General features: G+C 39.0%; 1 long non-coding RNA gene across 1 annotated transcript; it reads left to right on the top strand.

Annotated features, from left to right (window-relative positions):
* The first annotated feature begins 4,934 nt into the window (after window positions 1–4,934).
* Window positions 4,935–5,821, top strand: LOC138140614 (uncharacterized). The gene is made up of 2 exons (XR_011162640.1): window positions 4,935–5,061; window positions 5,121–5,821. It is a non-coding gene; the product is annotated as an uncharacterized lncRNA (long non-coding RNA).
* The last annotated feature ends 450 nt before the right edge of the window (window positions 5,822–6,271 follow it).

Genomic DNA, 6,271 nt, shown 5'->3' on the forward strand with positions numbered 1-6,271 from the left:
TGATCAATGCATCTAAAATTTGAGTGAAGTATGTACATAATAATAATTATTTTTTAATGTTAATACCTTAGCACATGTTGACCAAAAGCATCATCTGTTGGTGGCAATATTTTAGCAGACTTACTCGTATTGGGGGTTGTAGTCAGTAGTTGGTTTAATATGTTAATGGTCTCAGTTTTATTTTTTAAAAAAGCCAGTGTGAATTTAGTAGAAATTTTAACGCCTCGGTCATAGTCATCGAGTTTAACTTCCCTAACTCTTTAAATGTTTTCAGAAGGACATTGTATGCTGGTTTTTTTTTACCGATTTTAAAACGTTAAAAAATGCATCGCTGGTAACACTTGCAAATTTAATTTTCAAGTAGGTACATATGTGCACTAAAAAACCCATGGGTAAATCTTTTGACACACTTAAAATGAGCATATTTTGCAAAAGAACAGGAAGTAAAAAAAGAGAGAAATGAACTGCAATTCAAATTAGTATAAAATAGTATATTATACACCAAGGTGAAGAAGTTCATGATTATAGCCAGAGCGCCAAGATTAGAGGAGCCCGAGGCGTGCCAAGGGTTCTAAGACGCGAAGGCTATAAGGGACTTCTTCACCATGGTTTATATACTATTTTTTCCACTACTAGATACGTTAAAACCCTTTCGGATAATAATTATTACTAAAATTATTTTGTCCGATGCGACGATCCGAGTTCTCATTTTTCAACGGTTGCCATGAAAATCCTCTACGTTAACCAATGAAATCAACCAAAATCTTTCGTTACTAGGTGACGGCTGTTCATTATTCACCTAGGTTAATAATGAAAATCATTATCAACCTTGGGAGAGAAATTCTACTTCTGGGGTCAGTTCGAGAGTCAATAATGAAGCCTTCTGAGACTAGTAGTGGAAAAATAATATTTTTTGATATTGATTGACTTTGAAGACATTTTTCTAATATTTTTTATAGGAACAGGAGAATCGACGAGAAATTATATATATATTTTTTTTTGTAATGGTATTGCTTATCTATCCTTCTTAAATAAAAAAAAATAATTAAACAATAAATGTATGTGCATCAAGGAAGGCTTAAGATCCTGGAGTGGTTGTTCTTGCAAAAAATATTGTAACCTTTCTGCTTCCTCGACTTTCCTCGATGATTTTTTTTCTCCCTCATTTGGTGTATTGTTGGTTGCCGCATTCCATCGGATGTTATTTTTGCGGAAAAATACGAAACAAAAATAATGAGAAAGAAATATTTATGGATACTACGTTGTGTTTTATTTTTCATTTCGTTTAATTAGGTTCTAACGAGAGGCCGTACCTTCGGAAGGTTTTTCCAAATAGATTGAGCACACTTCACTTAAATTTTATTTAACAAATAATCGAGTGTGGTGGTGTTTGGTCCCAACAAATTATAGAAATAAATAAATGAATTTAATAACAGAAGTTGGTGGAAATTTGACCCAATGAAATTTGACTCTCCGTCCACGAATTGAGATCTGACTCATGAATAAATGACTAAGCTGGGCAAATATATGAGTTTATGGCGCGAACAGCATTATACGAGTTTGAGATGCGAACTATGTGATCCGATTTAGATTACAATTATTTCCCCAATTAAATTGAACCCGACGCGATGCTCTGGAACCTCTCAGTTTAGCCTGGTCTAATAAAGGGTAAAATAAAAGGGAAAACGGTTCTAACAGACTGACAAGGGTACCTCTCTTCACGTGTCAGCTGTACCTAAAGGGTCACTATCCACCTAAATTTGGCGATGGCTCTTTGTGCTCTACGCCGGACCAACAGCTAATTGAGAACGATGGACACTGGCGGCAGCTTCCCCCAACCGAGAGAAAGTCCCAAAACGACGAATAGTGAATTAAGATGTCCCCCTTTTTTTTAATGATTTAAACTTGTCGAGAGCACGTTTCCCCCAATCGGTAAATGCAAGAAGATCACATACTTCGCGATAAAGAATTTAATTCAAGATTCTAAAGAGTCACGTGGTCATCAAAAGCTCAAAGAAAATAATATGATCTTTACTTTAGAACGATAAAGAACTAAATGCTGTTTGACTAATTTAATCACGGCTACAAATAATGTACAAGAATTAGAGAAATAAGTTACCTTGTAAATGTAAAGCATGTGATCACAAAATGGCTGCTGGAAGTACTGAACGTACCCCCGGCTACTTCGGAGATCAAACCCCGAGTGCATCAAAAAAGCCCCCTGTTTTCCGTTCCGCATTCGGTTTTATCATTTCTCGCGCACCCCGCTTTCGCAACCCCTACTTGACCAAAGTGACCAATCAGCTCCGTTCTACTTTACGCCGATCGCGATATATCTAGAACTTTTGAAATTACAGTTTCCGTTTTTCCACCATTATTTTAAATGTTTAAGTTTAGACTTTTGTTAGGACCAGACCGAATGTACATAATTTGTTGTTGAATTAGGACTCTGAAAAAGAACACTAAATTACTGACTCTATACAATAATAAACCTCAACATCAAGGAAAAACCCAATTAAAATGGAACAAATAGAATTAAACAGGAACACTGAATTACCGACTCTATACAGTAATAAAAGTCAGCACCAAGAATTAAACAGAATTAAAATGAAACAAACATAATAAACATGAAACAAACAGAATTAAAATACAACAAATTAACCTTATTTTGAAACCAAAATTGGGCTTGAAACGCTGTTACGTAATTGTCATCTCATGCAATTAAATTCCGTTGATCTGATACTTCTAAAAATTGTTCTACATTGGTTTGGTTCCCCAAAACCGTTCTAATTAATAATTACTTCGTAAATTTCATTCTCTCTCTCTCTCACTCACACGTCTGATTTCTACGACTACCTGGCTTTACCGTTACCCGGTCCTCTGTGTTTTCTACCGACTCCCTTTCTACTTTGCTTTGTTACTTTTCTAACTAAAAGTGCAAACGATTCTAGTTCTTTTCTACGATAAAGCGCTCTGTTTTTTAATTTGCAATTCTCGCCCTTTAATTACAATAAATTTATTGCAACACTCCCTTTCCCCTGAACACTTGTTCCCCTTGGGCTATGTTTTGCCCCGGACGCGTACCTGCATTTTCAAAGAAAGGTTGGCAGATTTCACTTGAGGAGTGTGGTGCCACTCTTGTGAACAAAGCAACAATAAAATTTACAACTGACCAGCATTTCCGTCGCAAATGAACGGTATTTAAAATATTTCGTTGAAATTATTTTAAAATTAAAATTCTTAATTTATCAAACCTATTCGGACCGTTACAATATCAGAACAATGTTTCTTGTTTATATGAGGAAGAATATGACGAAGAAGAAAGCATTTAAAGTAGGTAAATTTAGCAAAAATAAAAAAAAATTACCTACCTACTCAAAATTTTACAATTATTGTTTTTAGACTGCTACAATCCCTACATCGATAGACGACTAAATACGCGTGCCGGGTTATATCTGCCTGCCAGGAGCCGCCCGGCGCGTTCACTCGTCGAATAAAAAAAATATTTTCTCAAAAATTATACGGGCTACTGACTTAATTCTTTTTTTTTTAACTTTTACAATATCATAGTTACATTTGACTCGCTGCATGTGTATCGAAATTTTCAACATTTCACATAGGTCCCAGCAGAGTGAAGTTTACGATGCGCATTTTTGATTAATCTAAATTTATTAGTTATTTTTTTCAAAACTATCGATATTTGCGAAATTTCCGATTCACTATTGGAAGCGCTGTACTTTTTACTACAAATATACAGAAAATCATAATTATAGCTTCAATGGTTGAATTAACACAGCGTTAAATGTTACGAGAAACGTAGTTTTTCGGACCCTCTAAGAAGGTATCGTCTCTACGGATTCTTATCCCACATGTAAATTGCGGACTGATACCTGAAAGGATTAGCTACGACGGCGGCTGGGGTTTCGGGCGAGGGTACCGGTTGTCACGGTTCGAAAATTTCATTCCGTTCGTTTTTCGTTTTTTGCGGATTTGGCCGGAGTGGAAGGCCCATGGGTTCCACTAATGCTTGGGGATGCACCATCGTTACTCGAACACCTCGAAAGTAACCTTAAAAGTAACGAATTCAGTAAACTCTCGCTCGCAGTTAGGCTGAGAGTAATCGCATGTTACCGCGACCGTTTTGTTTGTGTCCTTTCCTTCCCAATCCCTCATCCTCCCGTTCGCTTGTCGTTGTCGTTAATCCTTTCTACCTTGTCTTCTCTTTTGGTTTTCCTTGTCGGCTTTTCTTCGTTTTCTTTTCGTTTGGCCCCAGCTGAAGAGGCAGCTGGAATCGTGCCCTTATCCTCACCATTTCAGCGGGACGGTAGCTATATACCGTCGGGTTTGTCAGGTCGCGAACCTTGGCCCTTCGCCAGAAAAATTTCGCTCTTTCCTATCTTCTTCTTTCTTCACGGCCTAGAGTTTATCGGAGTTGAGTAGGTCTTCTGAATGTACCGTTCACTTACCTTCCCCTTTTTTTGACACCAACTCCATAAATTCCCTTCACCTTCTCGTCCCTGGACATTTTTTTTTCTCCTTCTTTCACGGAACTCTCTTCATCTCCCAAAACACCTGGAGACGGTCTCGATCGACGGTTCTCATCGATGATCGACGGCGTAGGCCTTTTGGTGCCTTTGTTTTGATTTTTCTAACCTATCTCGGTCCCGCTGTCGCGCGTCAAAAATTCGACCACGCACGCACCTGTCGGTTCACGATATTCCTTCGGTCGACAGCTGTTAAGGTCTGTTTTCCTTCACCGAGACTGGTTAGACTTTTTTTGGGCAAGGCGATAAGTTCGCGTTTCGATGCCACTCTTCCTCTTTCGCAAAAGCACCGTGACTGGGTGAACTTCGTGTCAGCGTTTCTTTTTGTGGATCGCACCGATTTTCGGGATTTTCACGAAGTCTCCTGTGCCCGTCAGAAGAGTTGCGTGGTTCTCCGTTTCGTGCTGGATAGCGTACCTTTTGGAACCCCAACTCAATCGGAATTTCCGGATCTTGGGAGTCACGGACTTTTTTTGGCTTTTCGTCGCCCCAAAAAAAAAGACCTCACGCCGACTGAGTAAGTCACAGTTTTCCCGTCGTACGTTACCTAATGGCGTTCTCTTCTTTCTATGAAAGGGTCTTTTAAGCGGATCTCTTACGAGGACCTTTTGCCGGACCCGTTCCAGCGGATCCGTCGAGTTTCCTGTTTTTCTGGCCTTCTTTTTTCATCTCCACCGGAATCAGCAGCGGCCTCAACGGCAGCAGGACCGCCGAGCCGCAAACCCCACAGGACGCCGAAGGACGACGCAGGAGGCTCAGGTCAGATCGTTCCCGAATATCATATCGCGCCTACAGGAACAGAGCCTCCAGTTTGCTCGTGCCGGGTATCTCCTCTCTCGAGGCCGCAGCCGTTTTTCGGCAAGGAGATAACGTCTCTTCTTTTGTTTTGCTGTCTCTCTCTCTTGTGTCGCGTATTTTATCTTGTGTGTGTGTGTAATTTGGAATTCAAACCTTTTTTTGACAATATTATTTGTAAATCCGACGCCGGTAACTTAAGAGTTGCGTTTTAATTCGATACCGTTTGTTTTGCGGTCGCACCGAGTTTGTACAAGTATCGTCGGCGGCTCGCGGGAATTTCATCTTTAGTTTTAATTTATTTTGTGCGTTACCGGTCAGGATCGTTCCTTGATTTTTTTTTGTTTGCTGCAATCGAACATCGAACAGTAATTTTATTTTTTTTCCAACAATCAATTGTACACATTATTTTTTTAATGTTCACTTATTGTAAATATTTATTGTACCAGAGGATCTAATTTGATTAAATTTGTTAACTGGGACACGTGTGTTTCTTTTCGGGCATCGGCCCCGGAGTATCGTCGGATCCGGATACTCCCGAAGCATCAGTGCCGGAGGATCCTGGCGTCCTTATCTTCTTGTCTTTCGGGTCTGGCTAATTCGTTCGCTTACCCCGCCCAAGACTGAGCTACCGGCAACAATTGCCAACCGCCGACCCAAAGTAGAAAAATACCGTGGCACGGTACCTAAATTGATTCCATTTTTTGAAAAAATATAAACTTGCACTGGAACTGTATAAAAAACAAAGAAAACATGTCAATTCTAATTTTAACTTTTATTAAACTGGTTAATGCTACAATTACTATATACAATACATGCAACTTAAACTATGTTTAAATATGCCATTAATTTAACAAATTCAAATCTGCTAATTCTTCTATCACGATATTGTACAAGTTTTTGGGCAAGTAAATCATGTCGGCGTATTATAT

This window comes from Tenebrio molitor, chromosome Y, assembly GCF_963966145.1.
Source record: "Tenebrio molitor chromosome Y, icTenMoli1.1, whole genome shotgun sequence".
Classification (NCBI taxonomy): domain Eukaryota; kingdom Metazoa; phylum Arthropoda; class Insecta; order Coleoptera; family Tenebrionidae; genus Tenebrio; species Tenebrio molitor.